The sequence below is a fragment of the Equus przewalskii genome, chromosome 5 (assembly GCF_037783145.1).
Source record: "Equus przewalskii isolate Varuska chromosome 5, EquPr2, whole genome shotgun sequence".
Lineage (NCBI taxonomy): Eukaryota > Metazoa > Chordata > Mammalia > Perissodactyla > Equidae > Equus > Equus przewalskii.
In genome coordinates, this window is record NC_091835.1 from 40,470,709 (window position 1) to 40,493,076 (window position 22,368).

General features: G+C 38.9%; 1 protein-coding gene across 1 annotated transcript in view; it reads left to right on the forward strand.

Moving 5' to 3' along the window:
* LOC103546714 (proline-rich protein HaeIII subfamily 1-like) overlaps window positions 1–22,368 on the forward strand; it is a 34,923-nt gene that overhangs the window by 12,290 nt on the left and 265 nt on the right. The window contains exon 4 of the mRNA XM_070619112.1: window positions 21,134–21,381. The gene's annotated coding sequence lies outside the window, so the exon portion shown is untranslated. The remainder of the gene's footprint in view (window positions 1–21,133; window positions 21,382–22,368) is intronic.

The window sequence follows — 22,368 nt, forward strand, 5'->3', positions numbered from 1 at the left end:
GTGGCTACTAACCACACAGACCCCATTCCCACTAATGTCCTGGTAGAACTTACATGCCACCTGAAGTAGAGGGTTGGATGATACTTAGAGCAGAAAGATCCTGAAATAACTGGGTGTACCCTGAATTAACCAGAATGAAAAATAATTGGAGCAAGAGATAGAAATTAAGTTAAGATAGAGAAAAACAAAGAAAGCGGCATTTTTCAGACACCTGGGCTGATGGTCTTGGGTTTACATAACCACTGCATAATCAAAAAATCATGGCAGTAGGTGAGATAGAGATGTAGACAGGGCTGAGGGAACACACAGCAGTGATATCTAAGAGGCACTGCAGGACAGCCAGAGGAAGGGAACCTAAATTAAGATTGGAAAGATGGATGGAATTTTAGTAATAAAGGTCATGGAAAGAATTTCAATGCTGAGAGAACAGTATAATGCAAAGGACAGGAGTTGGGATAGGGCAGGGAGCCCTTGAATAAGAGAAAGATTTTTAAAGTGGGTAGAACATGGAATGGAATGGAGGAGGGGGAGGGACAGAATTCAATATTAAGCTGGAGTTCTGAATCCAAAAGCCGCTGGAACTAACTTCCAGCTTCCTGGAAATACAGGGGATAGCCTAACAAGTTCAACAGAACAATGAAAAGAGAGCCAACATATCCAGAATGTGAGACAATCCTAAAGACATATGACCCACTTACATCAATAAAGCAACGGCATGGGGAGAAAGGAGAGAGGACGCCCTTCTCTAGATTTCTTCATCTAGAAACAAAAACTATTTGTAACAACCAAATATAGGGAAGAATCCAGGTTTTTCTGGAGCTTAAAGCTTGTATAATTTAGATTGCTCTCTTTAAGAAAAACAATACAAAATGATGAATGCAAAATTGTTAGGCCCCTCCCAGGGCCTTGGAAGGGGCCTGTGTAGATGAGGGACCCCAAAGCTTAAGCTTCATTAACGTCATCGAAAATGCAAGACCTACTAAATGCAACAAGTAAAACTTGTTCAGATCCAAATTTGATCAAACCAGCATTTGTTCCACAAAAACCTAAAAAGACATTTTTAAGATTATCAGGAAATTCAAGGATAGATTAGGTTTAGCTAGAAAACAAACAAACTGAGTGAAATTTTCAGACAAATCCAAACACATTCTGTGCCTCATCAGAAACTTGAGTTTCTGTCTGTCTGTTTAGTAAAATGGACAAAGGATTTTCCTGTAATATTGAGAAGTTAATTTTCATAGTTCTAAGGCTGGTTAACTGGTAGACTTGAAAGTACGGGTGTCTCTTATAGGAAACTTTCTTTATCAGATTATTGGAGTAGAAAACAGTGATTGTTCACCTAAAATTGTTTTCTAGGGTTAAAAAAGTAGTTGAGCTACTCACCAAGAAAACTGTGGAAATTTACCATTGACTATGAACTCATGTTCATGGTATGTTTAATGCAGCCAGGGAAAAAGGACTGTGCTGATGCTTCTAAGTTAGGCACAGAGATAGCAATCCACCTTGCGAGTAACTTGAACAAACAAAAAAAGGAAAGAAAGAAACAAAGTGACCATTTATAGAAGCTCTTTTATGCTCTATCAAGGACTTTGTCCTTTTAATCTAAGGATGTAGGAATGCTCTCAGAGTATGAAGCCAGGAAGTTACAGGATCAGAACTACACATAAAGATACTGATTGTTTTCAACATGGGGCATTGAACACATATGTTTATTTCTGCTCTTTCCAAATGCCCCCAAAAAACCTATAAGATGACATAAAGAAGGAATGAATGCCCAGGGATCAGAGGGATGGGCGAGGAGACAACCACAAACGAGACACGTGAACAAAATTGTAGAAGTGGAATGACTAGGTGACAGGACAGCAGTGCAAATCTATTTACTCCAGAATTCCAGAAAAGCTTGGTTTTTTTAGGCTATTGCAATTTTCCATCCAGATATTTGTATTTCTACATGTTTGACTGTATAATCTGCATTTCTGATTTTTTGATTGCAGAAATTTTAAATGGTTCTTACAAACAAAGTCATTCTCTCTCCATTGCATTTCCTAAATATAGCTGATGCTTACAACGTGTGTGGCTTTGTGAAAGTCACTCAATCCTATTATGCTTTTATTTCCTCATCTCAAAAGTGAACATAATGCAGATATCAAAGGGCTATTGCGAGGACTAAAATGAATAAAAAACATTTATCACCATGCTAGGCACAAAGAAAGGATCAATAGACATTGAGCTACATAGCCACACATGTAAAGAAATTTAACATGTGATGAAGAGAGCAATTCAAATCACTGCAGGAAACTTGGTCATTCAATATAGTTTAGGGACAATTAGCTAACCAATTATCTTTTTTAAAATTATCTTATTGAGGTCGTATTGGTTTACGACATTGTGTTATTTCAGGTGAACACTATAACATATCAGTTTCTACATAGACCACACTGTGCTCATCACCAGTAGTCTAGTTTTTATCTATCACTATTTATATGTGTCCCTTTGCCCCTTTCACATACACCCTCAACCCCCTTCTGCTCTAGAAACCACTAATCTGTTCTCCTTATCCGTGTGTTTCTTTATCTTCCACATATGAGTGAAATCACACTGTGTTTGTCTTTCTCTGTGTAGCTTATTTTGCATAACATCATACCCTCAAGGTCCATCCATGTTGTTACAAATGTGGTGATTCCCTCTTTTTTTATGACTGAGTAATATTCCATTTTATACATATAGCACATCTTCTTTATCCATTCATCAGTTGATGGGCACTTGGGTTGCTTTTCAGCTCTGGTGAAGAAGGCTGCAATGAACACAGGGATGCATAAATCTCCTAGTACGGTTGATTTCACTTCCTTTGGATAAATAGCCAGTAGTGGGATAGCTGGATCCTATGGTATTTCTATTGTTAATATTTTGAGAAATTTCCATACTGTTTTCCATGCTGGCTGCACCACTTTGCATTCCCACCAGCCGGGTGTGAGGGTTCCCTTTTCTCCACACCCTCTCCAACATTTGTTATTTCCTGTCTTGTTAATTATAGCCATTTCAATGCGTTTCAGGTGATACCTCATTGTAGTTTTGATTTGCATTTCCCTGATAAAGAGTAATGTTGAACATCTTTTCATGTGCCTCTGGGTCATCTGCATATCTTCTTTGGACAAATACCTATCCATATACTCTGTCCATCTTTCAATAGGGTCGTTTGGTTTTTTGGTTGTTGAGCTGTATGAGTTTTTTCTATATTTTGAAAATTAACCCCTGTCAGATATATGATTCGCAAATATTTTCTCCCAATTGGCAGGTGGTCTTTTCATTTTGTTCATAGTTTCCTTTGCCTTGCAGAAGCTGTTAGTCTGACGTAGTCCCATTTGTTTATTTTTTCTTTTGTTTTCACTGCCTGAATAGACATGGTATTTGAAAATACGCTGCTAAAACTGATGTCAAAGAGTGTACTGCCTATATTTTCTTCTAGGAGTTTTATGGTTTCAGGTCTTCCATGGAAGTTTTTTTCCATTTGGAGTTAATTTTTGTGTATGGTGTCAGATAATGGCCTACTTTTATTCTTTTGCATGTAGCTGGCCAGTTTTCCCAACACCATTTATTGAAGAGACTTTTCCTTTCTCTATTGTATGTTCTTGACTCCTTTGTGAAAAACTAGCTGTCCGTAGATGTGTGAGTTTATTTCTGAGCTTTTAGCTCTGTTCCACTGATCCATGCATCTGTTTTTGTGCGAGTACCATGCCATTTTACTTACTAGAGCTTTGTAGTATATTTTGCAGTCAGAGATTCTGAGGCCTCCAGCTTTGTTCTTTTTTCTCAGGATCTCTTGAGCTATTCAGGAGCTTTTGCTCTTCCATACAAATTTTAGGATTCTTTGTTCTATTTCGGTGAAAACTGTCATTGGGATTCTGATTGGGATTGCATTGAATCCGTAGATTGCTTAAGGTATCATCCACATTTTAATTATGTTTATTCTTGCAATCCATGAGCGTGGACTATCTTTCCACTTCTTTATGTCTTCTCCAATTTCTTTCAATAATTCCTTATAATTTTCAGTGTATAGCGCTTTCACCTCTCTGGTTAAATTTATTCCTAAGTATCCTAGTCTTTCTGTTGCCATGGTAAATGGGATTGGATTCTTGACCTCTCCTTATGCTAGTTCGTTGCTGGAGTATGCAAATGCAACTGATTTTTCTAAGTGGATGTTTCACCCTGTAGCTTTGCTGCAGTTTTGATTATTTCTGTTTTGTTTTGTTTTGTTTTTTTCTGGAGGAAGATTAGCCCTCAGCTAACTACTGCCAGTCCTCCTCTTTTTGCTGAGGAAGCCTGGCTCTGAGCTAACATCCGTGCCCATCTTCCTCTAGTTTATACGTGGGACGCCTACCACAGCATGGCTGCCAAGCAGTGCCATGTCCGCACCCGGGATCCGAACCAGCGAACCCCGGGCCGCCGAGAAGCGGAACGTGCGAACTTAACCGCTGCGCCACCGGGCCGGCCCCCAGTTTTGATTATTTCTAATAGTTTTCTGGTGACTTCTTTAGGGTTTTCTATTATTGAATCGTGTCATACAGAACCAGGGAGAGTTTTACTTCTTGCTTTCTAATTTGGAAACATTTTATTTCTTTTTTCTTGTCTAATTGGTCTGGCTAGGACATCTAGTACTATCTGGCATAAGAGTGGCAAGAGTGGGCATCCCTGTTCTTAGAGGAATAGCTTTAAGTTTTTCATCATAGATTGTGATATTGTCCATGGGTTTGTCATATACAGCCTTTATTGTGTTGAGGTACATTATTTTTTTTTTTTAAGAAACTTTTATTACATGTGAGGTTATCCTTCATAGCATCTCAAATCACCAAGGACACTCTACAGGACATCTTTGGATAACTGAATTTTTCTCTTTTTTTAGGAAGATTAGCCCTGAACTAACTGCTGCCAATCCTCCTTTTTTTTCTGAGGAAGACTGGCCCTGAGCTAACGTCTGTGCCCATCTTCCTCTACTTTATACGTGGGACACCTACAACAGCATGGCTTGCCAAGTGGTGCCATGTTCGCAACTGGGGCCAAACCAGTGAACCCCAGGCCTCTAAAGTGGAACCTGCACACTTAACCACTGAGCAACAAGGCCAGCCCTGACATACATTATTTCTTACCCATTTTATTGAGACTTTTCAGCATAAATGGAAGTTGGATCTCATTGAATTCTTGCTCTGTATCTATTGAGATGATCTTGTGATTTTTGTTCTTCATTTTGTTTTTCTTTGTTTGCTTTGCTTTTTATCCATTTTGGTAGCCTTTTTTCTTATCTAGAGCATTCAGTCTACTTATATTGTTTTCAGATGTACATCATAATATATTTCGAACTCTGTGTAGATCACATCATGTTCACCACCAAAAGACTAGTTACAATCCATCCCCACACACAAGTGCCTAATCAACCCTTCCACCCTCCTCCCTCCCCCTTCCCCTCTGGTGACCTCTAATCCAATCTCTGTTGCTAGGTGTTTGTGTGTCATTGTTTTGATCTTCTACTTATGAGTGAGATCATATGGTATTGGACTTTCTGCCTCTGACTTATTTCACTTAGCATAATGCCCTCAAGGGCCAGCCCTGTTGTCACAAATGCCCGGATTTCACCAAGTCTGTGGCTGAGTAGTATTCCATTGTGCATATATACCACATCTTCTTTATCCATTAATGCCTCAATGGGTACCTAGGTTGCTTCAAACTCTTGACTATTGTGAACAATGCTGCGATGAACATAGGGGTGCATGTATCTTTATGCATTCGTGTTTTCATGTTCTTTGGATAAATACCCAGCAGTGGGATAGCTGGATCATATGCTAGATCTATTCTTAATTTTCTGAGGAAACTCCATACTGTTTTCCATAGTGGCTGCACCAGTTTGCACTTCCACCAGCAGTGTATGAGTGCCCCCTTCTCTCCACATCCTCTCCAACATTTATTGTTTCCTGTCTTGTTAGTGATAGCCATTCTGATGGGAGTGAGGCGATATCTCACTGTAGTTTTGATTTGCATTTTTCTTATAGGTAATGATGTTGAACATCATTTCACATGCCTGTTGGCCATCTGTATGTCTTCTCCGGAGAAATCTCTGTTCAGATCTTTTGCTCATTTTTTAATTGGGGTTGCTAGGTTTTTTGTTGTTGACATGTATGTGTTCTTCGTATATTTTGGATATTAACCCCTTATCTGATATATGGTTTGCAAATATCTTCTCCAAATTGTTAGGTTGTCTTTTCATTTTGCTGATGGTTTCCTTTGCTGTACAGAAGCTTATGAGTTTGATGTCCTGTGATTGGTGTATTTTTTTCTATTGTTTCCAATGCCTGGTCAGACATGGTTTTTGAAAGAATGCTGCTAAGACCAATGTTGAAGAGTGTACTGCCTATGTTTTCTTCTAGAAATTTCATGGTTTCAGATCTCACATTCAAGTCTTTAACCCATTTTGAGTTGATTTTAGTGCATGGTGTAAGATAATGGTCTCCTTTCATTCTTTTGCATGTGGCTGTCCAGTTTTCCCAACACCATTTATTGAAGAGCCTCTCCAATCCCATTGTGTGTTCTTGGCTCCCTTGTTGAAAGTTAGCCATCCATATATGTGCGGGTTTATTTCTGGGCTCTTGATTCTGTTCCGTTGATCTCTGTGTCTGTTTTTGTGCCACTACCATGCCTTTTGGTTCATAGCTTTGTAGTATATTTGAAATTCATGAGTGTAACACCACCAGCTTTCTTCTTTTTTCTCATGATCCCTTTCATTATTTGGGGTCTTCTGTGGTTCCATACAAATATTCAGGTTCTTTGTTCTATTTCTGTGAAAAATGTTGTTGGAACCTTGATAGGGATGGCATTGACTCTATAGATTGCTTTAGGAAGTATAGACATTTTAACTATGTTAATTCTTCCAATCCAAGAGCACAGAATATCTTTCCATTTCTATGTGTCTTCTTCAATTCCTTTCAACTATGGTGTATAGGTGTTGGGGTACAGCTTTCACTCCTTTAGTTAGGTTTATTCCAAGTATTTTATCCTTTTTGGTGCAATTATAAATGGGGTTGTATTCTTAATCTCTCTTTCTGCTACTTTGTTGTTAGTGTATAGAAATGCTTCTGATTTTTGTATATTGGTTTTGTATCTTGCAATTTGGCTGGATTCACTTCTTATTTCTAAAAGTTTTTTAGGGAATTCTTTATGGTTTTCTATGTATAAAATCATATCGCCTGCAGGTAGTGACAGATTCACTTCTTCCTTTCCAATTTGGATCCCTTTTATTTCCTTTTCTTGCCTGATTTCTTGGCTAATACTTCCAGTACTATGTTAAAAATAAGAGTGGTGAATGTGGGCATCCTTGTCTGCTTCTCGTTCTTAGAGGGAGAGCTTTCAGCTTTTCTCCATTGAGGATGATATTTGCTGTGGGTTTGTCACATATGGCCTTTATTATGTAGTGGTATTTTCCTTCTATATCCACTTTGTTTAGACTTTTTATCATAAATGGATCCTGTATCTTCTCAAATGCTTTCTCCACATCTATTGGGATGATTGTGTGAATTTTATTCTTCATTTTTTTACCGTGGTGTATCACATTGATTGATTAGTGCATGTTGAACCATGCCTGCATTCCTGGTGTAAATCCACTTTGATCATGGAATATGATCCATTTCATGTACTACTGTATTCAATTTGCTATTATTTTGATGAGAATTTTTGCATCTATGTTCATCAGCAATATTGACCTGGAAATTTCCTTCTTTGTATCCAATTATCTTTAAACACTAATTTCAGAGGTCTATCACAGAGCAATCACAAAAATTAATTTCAAATGGTTTAAGGAGGCAAACGTGATTTTTACAAAATTTATGTATGTTTATGATGTTGAGGTGAAGAAGTAGAGTGAGAATGTCTATAACAGTGAGGTGGGGAGGTGAAGTAGAGGTGTTTAAGGTAGTAAAGTAGGAAAACAAATCTGAAATGACACACAAAATGCAGGGATGTAAACAAAAGGTAAGCAAACTGAAGTACAACAAAAATTTAAAGTCTTTATAATAAAAACCACCTAAACAAAGTGAAAAGACATTGAAGGGATAAGGAGGAAATATTTATAAAAGGTCTCTCATACGCAGAATTAATATCCACAATATAGAGAGAAACTAAATGAAACACTAGGAAAACTACAAAATAACCAATAGAAAAATTAATAAATGTCATAGAAAATGTTATTGTTTCACGTCTACAGGTCTATATTCAAGAAAGTACTGGAACGACTATAATAGGCTGAAGAGCAAAGGGTGAGAATGGAGCTCATGTCTGGATGTATGGTGCTTTACCACATAGTCATCTGGAAAATTTTAAAACTCTGATATGGACAGTGGTCCTGGCCATATGAGGTGTTTATGGCATTAATACACATCGGCTTACACACTCTCAGACACAGTCATCTCAGCTGAGATGAACTGCTGAGCCCGGAGGGGACAGTCCAGCTTCCAGGAAATCTGACACTCACTGAGTCCCACTCATCACCCATAACTATGAACACACTGGAGAGGATTTGGGGGGTCAGAACACTACCTGCACTCTCCTGGATAATGGTGCGCATCCCTCCATGAGGCATTCCGACAGTCAGTCCTCTCTTTTCTTTGAACAAGTTAGCCTTATCTGATTTATCCATCCGCTGCCTGTGAACCTTCTGACTACTACTCAGAAACAGATACGAGCAGTCATTTCACACACACAAAAGTACACATAAATGGCCAATAATCATACAAAGCAATTCCACTCTCACTGATAATCAGGAAGATATACATTAAGATGAAGTACCTTTTGTCTTCTAGAGTTACAAAATTATAAAAATACCAGATATCAAGGAATGGAGAAGATGTCAGCAAACCAAGTATCTTCATGTACTGCTCCTATCATCATAAATTACCACAGATTTTCAGGGAAGCGTATATTGACATTGTAGAACTGCAGACATTAGGACACAGAATTCCATTTCCTGACAAACTCTTGCTATCCTTGAAATTCTCTATAAAATACGCAAAAGTAGTGTTAGTGTCCTTAAACAATATTGGCACTACCGTGTACAGACTTTTCATTCTTATTGCGTTTCACTGAATTAGCATGCTGTGGATTCTCAAATACACCATCATTTTATGTGCCACTAAAAAAGAAAAAGCATAGCCAATTAAGCTAACATGTATTATCTATTGAAAGACCCATTCTGTTTCAGTTAGTACTGCTTAGAACAAAACACCCCGAAACTTAGCGATAATATAACTTGACTGTGGTGAGAAATCGTATTACTGCTGAAAGTCATAATGTTGTTATTCTGAGACTGTTTACGTAATGTGAGAACATCCCATCACCCCTCGTGTCCCCTTAATTTTTCAATGAGTCAAGAATCCATAGATTCTGAGACATAGAAATATGTCTATCACCTGCGAGGCAGTGAAACTAACATGGTAATATCTAATGTTGCCGACTATTTCTTTGATTAGGGAACGAAGGGCTGACAGAACCACCCTTTGAACAACCTCTACGACTCTTGATGTGCTGAAATTCCCACCTCATTGCTTATTGTAAAATGATAATTTTTGCTCTCTCCTTTTCAATACACCCTAAAGACACAGTTCTTACATGGTTCTTTCTGAGGACATTAAAGGTCTCAATGTCCAAGACTCATAAGACCTGCCATCAGGCCTTTACTTCTCTTGGCCTTGGATACTTACCAGTTCTTCAGCCTCTCAACCTTATGCCTGGGCTCAGGGTCTAATGCCATCTTTCCCCCACAAGGAAATGTCATGCCTTGGAAACACCCTTCTTTCTCATGGTTGACTGCAACCATCATTGGCAGAATGATGTTCCCCTGATCTACTTCAACATTTAAAGCTTAACCCAGCTGACACGCCCAAGCTTCAAGAGTACGGGATACATCTGTTCTCACTTCAACGGCAATATTAGCTACTGTGTGCCTCACTTTATATGAGAGTTTCCATATTTGAAGGAAATTTAGAATCTGAGATAGGAGTCTTAAACAATTATTATCCATGCCCTTCTCTTTATTGATGCTTTCCTATGAATCATAAGGAAATGAACCTCTTCAGTAAACTCTGTCAAGGCTTCAATTCCCTTCCCGAGGTTTCTGAAAACTCTCACTATCTTCTTAGGAGTATTAAAAGATTTGGTGAAGAGTTCCTTCAGGTTGTCTTGCACCATCCACTGAGGGTCGCTAAAGCACAAACGACCTTTGATTTTCCACACTCATCTCCCTACACTAATTATGTACTAGCTCCAAACCATTTTCCAAAACAATTATGGTCATGGTGGGCAAAACAACTGCCTTCATCTGTAGACCTACAATCTTGGATACCTAGGTACTCTGCCTCCTCATTGGAGGTTGGACAGAGAACACACACTTAGTATTTTAACCTGGTGGTGAGTGCACTGGGGTCTTTCCTCCCACAGCCATGGAAGAGGTAGAGAGTTGAAGACCCAGAATTTCAAACGAAGTTTATCTCTATTAATCATCCTGACGTTTTCTCCAGGGCCACTTCCCACTCCTGATATCTACTCAACTCTGACTTCCAACACTCTGAACCATTCTCACCTCCTGAGATGTCTTCTCTTGGATGTGCTTTCAACTATGACTTTTCTTCCATAATGCTTCTCTGTCCCTCTAAAGCCCTGCTTTCTACCCTTAGGAAGTCCTCATAAATTTCTAATCTACACTTAATACTCTATTTTTCAAAAGTGTTTTGAATTCATTCTTTTATGAATACTTTCTATTATTTTAGAGAATTTGCCTCAAAAGGCAATGTAAATACATGACTTCTGTTTCATTTTCCTGATCAAATCTCATGCAGAATAATTTTTAATGGTTACCTGAAATGACTAAAGAACAGCAAGTTTCTTTTCAATATTTACAAACACTCCAAGAAATTTATAAGCATATATACATTTTTGGGGGGGTTTCTCCATAATGAAATGCTTCTCATTATACAGATTATTTTGTTATCAGAATGATTGTAGCTTTATGAAAATAAGTGCAAAATATTCCTTCTTTCTATGCTGTATTATAATTGGAATAGCATATTCATGGTCTAGTCCTTGACGATTTAAAAGAACTAACATTTAAAACCATGTGGAATTCTCTCTTTTAAAGAGGTCATTTTTACCATCTTTCTCAATTTCAGCCATGGATTTTGGTTTCTTTGTGTCAATCAGATATTTCCGACTCAGTTGTGTGAATTTATATTTTACTAAGTGTTTGTTTTACTCAGAATTTAATGTAACTCGGCATAGAGTTGTAGTTTCTATTTTTTAATCCATTTCCTTTCATCATCCACAGTTTCTTTCTCAATTAGGTAAGCTTATTTATTTATTTCAAATTATACGCTTGCATTTATTTAAAATTTTGCTTTTATTTTTATTCTGAGGTTAGCATTGTATTTGCTGATTATTGGGTTTACTTTGTTTTTCTTTCACTATGTCCTTGAATTTATTATTTATTTCACTTATTTTTATAATATTTTCTTTAGTAACAAAGGCGTTTGATTCCAGAAATTTTTATGAGGAAAATGTTGATCTAATCCATAGGTTTTAACAAATTGAATACTCGTTTTCTAAATTCTTGAATAGTCTGTGATTTCACATTTGACTTTTTTCCACCTAAGAATTCCTTAGAAATGCTTTTGCTTTTGTCTTCAAGTTCTTAGAAGGGTTTGTCAAGGATTAATTTCTAAATTCTAACTTGTGTTTCATGGTGGACAAGAAAGCTGTTTACTAAGTTTCTTTCTTAGGATTGGCTGTTTTTCTAGTACTTTAATTGGATAGCTGTTCTCTAGTTTTAAAGTGTATCAAAAGCATCGGGGTGTTTGTTAAAGTGAAGTTCCCAGAGCTTTGGTTCTGCAGCTACTTCTTTACTCTGCCTCCAAAGGAGGCTGAAAACTTGCAGTTTAATAAATATTCCAAGTGATTCAGATGCACCTGATCTACAAACAACAGTCCTAGGGATATTGTTATAAATAATCAATACTGGGAAATCTTCCAGGGGCACTGAACAAAATCCTTAAATTTCTTGAGGGAATGCTTGTGGATACCTTAACATAGTAGAACAGTCTTATGATTGGTTATTTACATCACCTATAGCCCTTTATGTCCACACCTATGAAAAAACAATGAATGTATATAAACCTATTGTGATGTTGTAGTGTTTCTGCCCATTTCTTCCAACAATTTTTGTTTAAACACAATATTTCATGGATTCCTGAACATATTTTTTCTTATTGCAAAGCTGAAATCAGTCTGTATCATAAAATTAATGACATCTTACAATTTCTTTGGGCCTGATGAATCATTACTGGTGCAGGTACAAAAATCAGGACTGCCAGCTTAATATCTGTAGACTGATTGTCATTGGTTTGAACAAAAGTCTGAAGGACGATTGTAAAGCAGTCTTTTAGATCATGATAACTAAACAGTTGTGGGAGAGGTGGTGAGTACTAAATCAGAAATATCTGTCAATATCCATGAGACAGGAGTCAAAGATAGGCTAACTACACAACAGTAGCAACAGCATAAGACAGCAACAAAAACAGCTTTTTTAAAAAAATATAATCTTTTTCTTAAACGTTGCCTTACAAACAGATTTAATGGATTTTACTATCAGAAACTGCATTCGCTGACTCCAACAGGATTTCTCATCTCGGCTGAGGATGCATAGTCCAGCTGTCAATATCGTTTGATCTAGACCCAGTTCATCAATGGAGCTGATTCTCTAAATGCTGCCAAACAAATGAAGGAACAAGTGTCACTTAAAGAAGTTACTATACACTCAAACAAACCCAGTTCTGTACTACGTCCACCTGTAGGAAACAGAAAAGAAAAGAGGCAAAAAGATGTAAATGAAACAGTGTCATCAGGAGCACTAAATAGGAAAGTAGGCTGCCATAATAGAAGGCAAACAGTTATGATAAATTTACAACACTGTTTTAAAGTAGGCAGCCTAAACAACAGAATGAACAGAGATAAAGATTGAAACAGGGAGGAAAACAGAATATTAACGTATTTCCCACGATACAATGGAAAAGAGGAGAGAGAAAAGAAGTGTAAGGGAAAATTTCAGAACACAGAGAACAGATTTAAACATTTTAATAACTGTTTAAAAGGGTTCTAAAATAAAGATTATAAAGAATGAATTATCAATAAAATAATATGACAATTTTCTAAAGTTAAAATGATTCCAGACTCTCTAAATGTTAAGGGAAAATAATGTAAAAACTCCCCAGGAAGAACCGGGAGAAATTTTTGAATTCAAATCTAAGCAGAAGATTCAAAGATCCTTCTAAAAGTACAATGGGAAGCCAAAGAGTAGACATTGCCAAGAAACAAAGGAGCATCATGTTGACTTCAGACTTCTCATTTGAAATTTTGCAAGCTTTAAAATATTAAACTAATCTGTTCGCAATTCCTGAAGGATAACATCTTCAACTAAGATAGCTACTATTTACTTGTCAATGCAAATAAGAACTTTTCAGACTTGCAAGGATTTTTGAAAGAATTGCTCCACTAAAACCAACACAAAGGGGGCCAAGAAAAACAAATAAGGAAAGAGGATTCTAAATAATAATGGTCTCAATAATTACTAACGAAATAGCAATAGAACTTAAAGAAATCAGAACTAATATCCAAGAATGTGAAGATAATTTTTCCAAACTAAAATAAAATTCTTGGAGATTTTAATCAAAGGTGAATAAGAAACGGTATCTTGGAGAACCAGGGAAAACACAGTCTTCAGAGGAGATTTGTGTTGCGTCCAGAGCCGACCACAATAGATGCTGATTAGTTATCAACATGCATAGAAAAATATAAAAGTCTTAATCCAAATAAGCTGTTCATGCAGAAAAAATTAATCTCCTATCTCATGCCATAAGGAAATAAATTCCAGATGATTGAAAATACACTAAATAGTCATCTCAACAAAAAAGGAATAAGAACAATAAAAAGAAATCGAAGGAAAAGCAGGCAGGAAATCTATTACCTGAAAGAATAAAGTTTGTTAAATTACATAATTGGTAAGTATTTAAAAGGCACTTGGTTAGAATGTATAAAAAGGCATTCTCACACAGTTATATATGCTCAGATATATTTCATACGTTAGCGAAGTACAAATAAGATTTGTGACCCAACGGATTCTTAGTCTTTGTCAACGGGACTGCCCTATGCTGAAGTTTTAAACTCTCAATGCATTGCCTCTCAGTAGCCACAGAAAAGGTTGAGTTTAAAATTCAGTACTTAGTCCCAATAGAAACCCCTTAATAATCAGTACTGAAGGATAATTCATGATAAAGGGCATCAGTCAGCACGTTTCTAATGGTGCAGAAGAAAAAGGAAAAACCAAATTGTGATAAATGAGCAGAATAAGGAATTGAAGCTAGACTGCTTGGGAATCTAAACAAGGATTAAAGAGCTATCTGGTTCTCTACTGCCCTTTACCCTTGACCTTCATCCTTGGCAAGAAGCTCATATACTCCTCCCTGGTGCTCTTTGTGTTTCATCTGGGGATATCGCTTCTGATATTTGCTCTGTAATGGTACATTGATAACTTCTATGCATTCCCATTATTTGGAAAACTTCCTGGATTCAATGACACTTTTACAATGAGCATAACAAAATTGGTATTAATAAAAGACACCTACGCAATAAGGCTACTGACCTCAAGTCAGAAAAAGGATTTGGGATTTCCTCTGGCTCTTCCTTCTATCTTGAAATCAGAAAGAATGATGAGAATCTATCCAGTGGGATCTCTGTGAGGGCACAGAGCTCATTCATGAACATCTCTGAAGAAGATTGACAAACCTCATGTGTGTAGAGGAGGGGATCTGAGGAACTATCCCTCAGCCTCAGATTTATCCACCACTCCAATAGTCTAGTCATTATACTTTATCCTGTGAATGATTAAGTAGGATTTTGTTTTCTTAATCCTGCCTCACACTCTTAACTCTTACTGAGCTAACCATTAACGGAAATAGATTTTGCTTAAACTGCTACTTGAGTAATTAACTTTTAAATCTCATAAACAACTTCATACATGGTTGATTATAGCTTGGAACTGAGAGTATTTCACATTCGGATTTTGATATCTATGAAATTTAACAGAACATTCAGTTTTATGTCCATAAACTGAGGAATATATTCTCTATCTCTGCTCAGAACAGACGTGTCCTTAATTTGATTTCGGTAACTCTTCCTAAGGCTTTTTCTATATTATGTTTGTTCTACCAAGCTCTAAATAGAAGGCTCACATTATTCCTACTGAAAAAGGCATAAAACAAGAGGACCTACATAAAGCCAGTTTGGAAAAACAATGGCATGCAATGTCGACTCTCCCCTCTAGCTCCCCAAAACACCTCCAAATATGATTGGTCTCTGACAGAATAAAGGGCTCCAAAAGGGGCAGAATATCACTAGTTGAAGCCACTCCTCCAGCTTCAGGAAGTCAAATGTATGCAGTTTGACAGAATAATTCCAAACTGTATCACAAAATGCGTGTTACTACCTTACTGAGAGAAGTCCGGTAGTTTTGGTTTCAGGGAGAAATATCTCAAAGTTTGTGCTTTGCAATTAGCCCTCTTTCCTCCAGCAGGATCATTTTGGTTCCAAATGCAGGAAACTCTACTAAAATTAGCTGAAGTAAAAAAGGAAAATTGAATATTCAAATAATGGGGAACTCAAATATGACTGGATTCAGTGGTTCAAAAATGTTGTCAAAAGGCTTTAATCAATCTCTCAGCTTTCTATGTGTGGCTGCCACAATAAGTGCCGGCAGCTTCATATTCCACCTCCTTATCTCAGCAACTCATTCATATATGAAACACTTGGAAGACCCTGATGAGATATGTCTTAATCACATGTCAATTCCTCAGCCGGGAATTGTAATAAAAGCTAAGTACTGTTCTTAGCGAACCAGGTTCATTTTGCCTTTCACGCCAAATGCTGATCACCAAGATGATGAGTTTGCAGCAGAGAAAGGGTTTATTCACAAGGCAGCCAAGTGAGGAAATGGGAGAACAAGTCTCAAATCTGCCTCCCCAAACATGAGGACTAGAGATATTTATGGGGTAGAGGGGCAAGGTGGTCTGCAGTGTGGAGGGAGATGACTGGAGGCAACGAGGAAGGAGAAAACTGACGATCTGCACAAGTGTAGTCAAGCTTCATGGCTCTTCATAGGAAACAAACTCTCAAAATGGTGGCATTAACATGATCTTGGTGTGGAGTTTTTGGTTCCATGATGTCAGGAGGCCGCCTATTGGACACTTGTGCAAGTCCAGTTTGTGGGGTGCTACTCTCAGCCAGCAAGAAACAGACAGAGGTTGACTCTTAGTTCCTTAGGCATCTGTTACCATGGTGACCCAAGACTCAGAGAGATGTTATCTGGGAGGAACCAAGGGGGAGTCCGATAATATATTGTCTACCTATATGACTTTTTAAAAATTATCTTAGGGAAAGACCCGAACTGTGTGATATTTTGCAGAATGCCCTGCTCTCCTCCAGTACTCACCAAGCTGAAGAGAAGCCTGCCTTCCATCAGGACTGCCCCTTCTGCAGCCACCCACACAATGTCACTAAGTCTGCATGGCACTCCCTTCTCACCCTTATGTCTGACCCTCCTAACCAACCTGAGAGTCTGCCATAAGCCGCCTCGTCAGGACTGCTCATATCCAGTCTCTCTTGTAAAATACATACGGAGAAATCAGAGACAGTCATCCCAATAACAGAAGGGAAACTGAAGGCCCAAGACATCTCCCTTCCTCACACAAAGCCTAGCTAGAACCATTCTACTTTCCAGTGCAACCAGAGAAGAATGGCCAACTGCTGCTATCTCCCCACTTCTGGAATTTATCCATAATTATGCCAGGAAAAAAAAGAGAAAAACAGTCTGCCTGGTCACCTTGCAAGGGCAAAGTTATCCGGAGCAAACTCCATTGTATTAGAAAACTTTCCTTTAATGTGTTGTGCAACAATTCAGAGAGGGCCAGACTCAGACAATCATGTGCGCAGCACAGGATCCACTCATCCACAGTGCTCAAGGGCCTGTCTTGAGGATTTCCAGCCACATGGCCCTCCTTGTGATATCCCATCCAAACTATCTGCAAATTCTCACTAGCCCTGCGCAAAAACTGAACAACATATTAGAGACGGCACAACCCAGACGCTCAAGGGTCCACTCATCCACATTCCTCCTGAGGCCTACCTGTAGGGTTTCCAGCCACATGGCACTCTTTGTGATATCCCAGCCTAACTATCTCACATTCCCACAAGACTTGCAAAAAATCTGAACAGTAACACGAGATCTACACTTGTTCTGAGATCAGTGGCAGTCGATGACACTGAATCAGCTTGATTTTCACTGAGGATTAGCTGACAACTACTGAATATGACAGAATGATCAGCAACTGAAAAGGCAATGAATGCAAGTAACTTAAAAACACCTTTTTGGGGGCTGGCCCCATGGCCAAGTGGTTGAGTTCGCACGTTCCGCTGCAGGCAGCCCAGTGTTTCGTTGGTTCGAATCCTGGGCGCAGACATGGCACTGCTCATCAAACCACACTGAGGCAGCGTCCCACATGCCACAACTAGAAGGACCCACGATGAAGAATATACAACTATGTACCAGGGGGCTTTGGGGAGAAAGAGGAAAAAATAAAATCTTTAAAAAAAAAAAACACCTTTTTGGAAACACGATGATTTGGTGCAAAATTTTACACACAAAAGCAACAAACCTGGTGGAGAGCAGAACAGCCTCTGATTAAGATGATTAAATAAAGGAATTCTCCCAGAATGCATAGCCAAAAACAGAAAACACACACACAAAAAAAAAGCTGGACATGAGAGAAAAGAAACCTAGGGCAGATTGATTCAAGAGATAAAATAGCAACAAATAAGTTTCAGAGGTAGAGTGGGGAGAAATGAGCATCTGAATATTGCAGAGAAATTTCCCTGTGTTGAAGAAATATCTGAGGAAACACATTCCAGCACAGAACCTGACTGAAAACTAGACGATCAGTGCAATGCAAGAGAGGATTTTTGGTGGGCACCCGGCTATACTATTGGAGTGGATAATTTTAGCCACTAATTGATAAGTGGGGGTGGTAAAATGTATTTCCTAGAAGAAATAAGGCCCAAACTGAATCCTACAGAAGATTCTAGAAAAGGGAAACAGCATAGAAGTCTTAGAGACATAAGATAGCATGATTCATTCAAGCAACTCTATTCATCTTGTTCAAATTTAGAAATCCCACAGTGGCTTCAGTGTCCACCTTTGCTTTCACTAAGTTTCATAACCCCAAGAATATTAATGAAAACAGAAAGTTGTAGTTCACCTGTGTTCTACAACACCAAGGCTTCCCTGATTAAAGACAGATGCAGAGAATCTTGAATGATCTCTCTGGGCCCGAACAGGCTGAGGGTCAACCTTCTGTCATCCATGTGAGCCCAAGGTGTGCTTTCCTCATACATTTCAAAGTTCAACAGAAATGTTCTCCGGACCATCAAAAATTTTTCCTAAATATCATACACATAGGCACACACATGCACCATGATTCATGTAGTTAGGGGAAAAATAATGGCCAGAGATACGGACCTTCTTCACTTTTGGCTATAAAATCACTGTCAACACACACACACAAACAGACACACTCATACAGAGAAACAAACAAGACAACGTAAGAATAGAGAAACAACCTCACCATCAGACAGAAAATCCAATGATGACAGAACATTTCTAACATCTGAACTGACTTCTTGGGCATGGTTCCTTCAAAAACTACCCAAGTCACACATTGTACCTATTAAGAATGAGACACTAACAATATCCTAGACACACCATCCTGCTGGGCGAAGTCCCAAAAAGAGACAAGGGATGCACCTGACCTGACTGAGTAAACTATCACCTAGTCTATCAGATGATGAGGTCTGTGCAGTGTGGAGCTCAAAGATTCCATTGTTCTGTTGTCTTTATAAAGGAAGCCACCCGGGTTCTCCCAGCACATAGTCAGGAGCAACTCCAGAGCTTCCTCCAAGATGCGGCTGGTCATGCTCTCAGTGGCCTTGCTGGCCCTGAGCTCAGCTCACAGCCCACATAATGGTAAAAAAATGAAAATGGGGAGGAGGGGATTGGGACTCTGCTTGGGGCTTGGCAGATGACACTGCAGTGAGGAAGGAGGTATGGAGAGGAGAGAAATGAGAGGAAACAGGAGGCTACAGACTTCTTGACACAAGAGAAGGCCAGTCATGTCCTCATTTCATGGCAAGACCTTGTAATTTATTTAAGGTACTGTTGGAACCCAAGAAAGAATTTCAGCCAGAGGGATGACAAGGTAAGGTTTACATTTTCAGAAAACTCTCTCTGACTGTGCAGTGCAGGATGCACTGGAGGATGGTGAGACTGGTACAGGAGAAGTTCAGTCATGAAGATATTACAGAAATGAATATAGACAGTGAGTGAGGTAGCCTTGCTAGGGGATGTGATATAGACGAAGATAAATACACATCAGAGCTATTTCAGAGATGGAGAAGAGGATAGGAGATTTCTTTCTCTCCACGTAGAGATATGGAGATACCAGGGCCCAACATTCTCATTTTTCTCCCACCCACATTTAATATTTCAGTGTGCTGTGGGCGATTTATGGAAGATTGTATCCAAATGTTTACCCCTGCTCACCCCTCTTGAAAAGTATGTTAATATAAGGTTAATACTTAAGGAAGAAAGAGGGCAGAAGTACACTAGAACACGAAATACCACAGCACTTAGTTCAAATTAGTTTTAGGGTTTGAGAAATCCTAGGGAGGACAAAAAGGGCCTGTTCTATTTGCAGTTTGTAGTGGATTCCCAGCATAGTAACAACCTTGCCATCCCCTTACATCTTCCTCCCTTTTCAAAGGCATCACAAACCATGACAGACAAGTTAACTTATGAAATATACAGGTAGTGGTTGGAAGGGTGCCTTTCCTGGTAGAACAGTTGTGCACTCTGAAAGATTTGGGACTTCACTTTTCACTTCATCCTGTGCTTCTTTTCCTGGATGACTCCTAAGAAAAGTAGCTCCACCCCTCGTATCAGGTAAATCCCAATTAATCCTCAATAAACATTCTTTCCCTTCCTTTCTTGGGAATTTTTCAGTTCCCCAATGTCTTATGACCATCACTTTCCTGTCAAATATTGATTAATGTCATTACCCCAGAGATATAGGTAATCCTTTAACCAACTTCAATTCTAGGAACCAAGAGCAGGGCCCCGACTTGGATAACAGAAGTGACTCTGGACTGGATGACCACAGGAGTGTGCTGCCTGTTCCCTCAGGCCAGGAATGATCGTTGGAGAGGTGACAGAAAAAGGGCAGGAGTCCTAATTGTGACTCCTCCATCTTACTGAAAACCAACCCCTCAATTGTTTCCTGCTTCCCCAATGTTCCTCTCTATAAATCTATTGTTTAAGGAGAAATGCAAAAAAAAATAAGAATCTGGATCCCCTTTCTCTCTGTTTTTCTACTTGACCATGTCCCTGTGGCTGATAAAAATTTCCCACCATTCTTTGGTGAATCCTGTGTGGGCCATCACTGTCTTTCTCTCCCTCTTAATATTTCTCTCCCTGGGTCTTGGAGCCTGAGGATGTCCCATAGACTCCAAGTGACCAGACTTAGAGTCACAGTTGTCAAGTTATGTCAGCGGCCTGAAATATAACTGGCAACATAAGTAACTTTAATAATCCCTTTGCTTTTCCTTTGTCCTTTGAGAAATTCTCTGGGAATTCTAACATATCTACAACCAGCTCTATTGTCACAATAAAAGTCACATGTTTGTCTCAGGAGCAAAGAACTAGAATTTCAATATCACTCTTATGCACCTTAAGAGGACTACTGCATAAGGAAGCAGTTGACAGGAGGGAGGTTGGAAGGTTTCAGGCAGGTTCTGGGAGAAAGGGGACCATAGGCTAAGGTCATCGGAGATCAACATGAGAGGGGAGTCTTTGATCCAAAACCATATCTATGCTTGTGTCTTACCTATGCAGATGTAAAGGCCCCAAGCCAGAGCCTAGAACAGGAGCCTCGGAGACCACCTCCTGGAGGACCTCCACCTGGACTCCCTCCTGCTGATGGAAACCAAGAAGATGCTCCTCAGCAAGAACCACCACAACCAGGAAGACACCCAGCTAGATCCCCTGCTGAGGATGACAAGCCAGAGGATGCTCCTCAGCAGAAACCACCCAGACCACAAGGCAATCAAAATCCTCCTCCCCCACCTCCTCCTGGAGGGCCCCAGGGACCACCACCTCCAGGGGGCCAGCCAGCCCAGTAATATGGAATTCAATGATAGGTATGATTCTATTTCACTCTCCATCAAAGGCCCTAATACCTACTGTTTCAAACTTCACTTTGCCAATGAATCAACTGGAAACATGTTGAAAGTGCATAGTCCTAGGGCCCATTTCTAAAGCTTTCTCTCCAGATATTCTAAAATAGGGTCAAGACTTTATTTTTAACAATCTGTTCAAGGTAATTTCCATTTTAAGATACACTGCCATAAGAGGCCTTTTTCCCCAAGATTACCTGTCTTGAAATGGGCTGGTAATGAGGAAGTAGAGCAGTGCCCTCCCTTTGGTCCTCCCCTCTGCACCTCCCCAGGCTCACAGACTTCCCACCTCAAGTTTCAACTCAACCACCCTCGCTCAGTCCTGCCTCACAGCAGGCTTCCTGGGTCCACTGTCCCCGATAAGTGATACTTCAATTTTGTACTGTTAAAACTTATCTAGTTTCTTAAATATTTACTTTTATATTAGTATATGCTCAAGGTAAAAAAAAATAAAAGTAACAGAACAGAATGGTGTGAAATTAAATATTAAATGCTTACCTCGTCCGATCTCCCCACATCCCTCCCCCAAACCAACCACTATACCACTTTTGAACACCTTCCTACAATAATTTATGCCTATTTAAACATAAACTAATCTTTTTATTTTTGCAAATGATATCTTCCTCATATGCAGAATTAATCTTGCTCATTTCAAATAACATATTTCTTAGAAAACTTTCTTTTCAGTTCATAGAGATACAAGGCCCTGTTTCGTCTTTTTTTGGTTTTGTTTTACGATTGGACACTAATTCATTGTGTGGCTATGTCAAGGTTTCTATAACCAGCCCTCTGCTAGTGGACATGTAGGCTGCTTTCCATTTCTACCATTATAGAATATGTTGCATCTTTGTAAATGTATCTTTGAACATTTTCAATAACAAACAAAAGATAAACTCTCTGAGAATAATCTATTTCATTCATCTTGCAAGCGACTACTTAGGGTACATTATC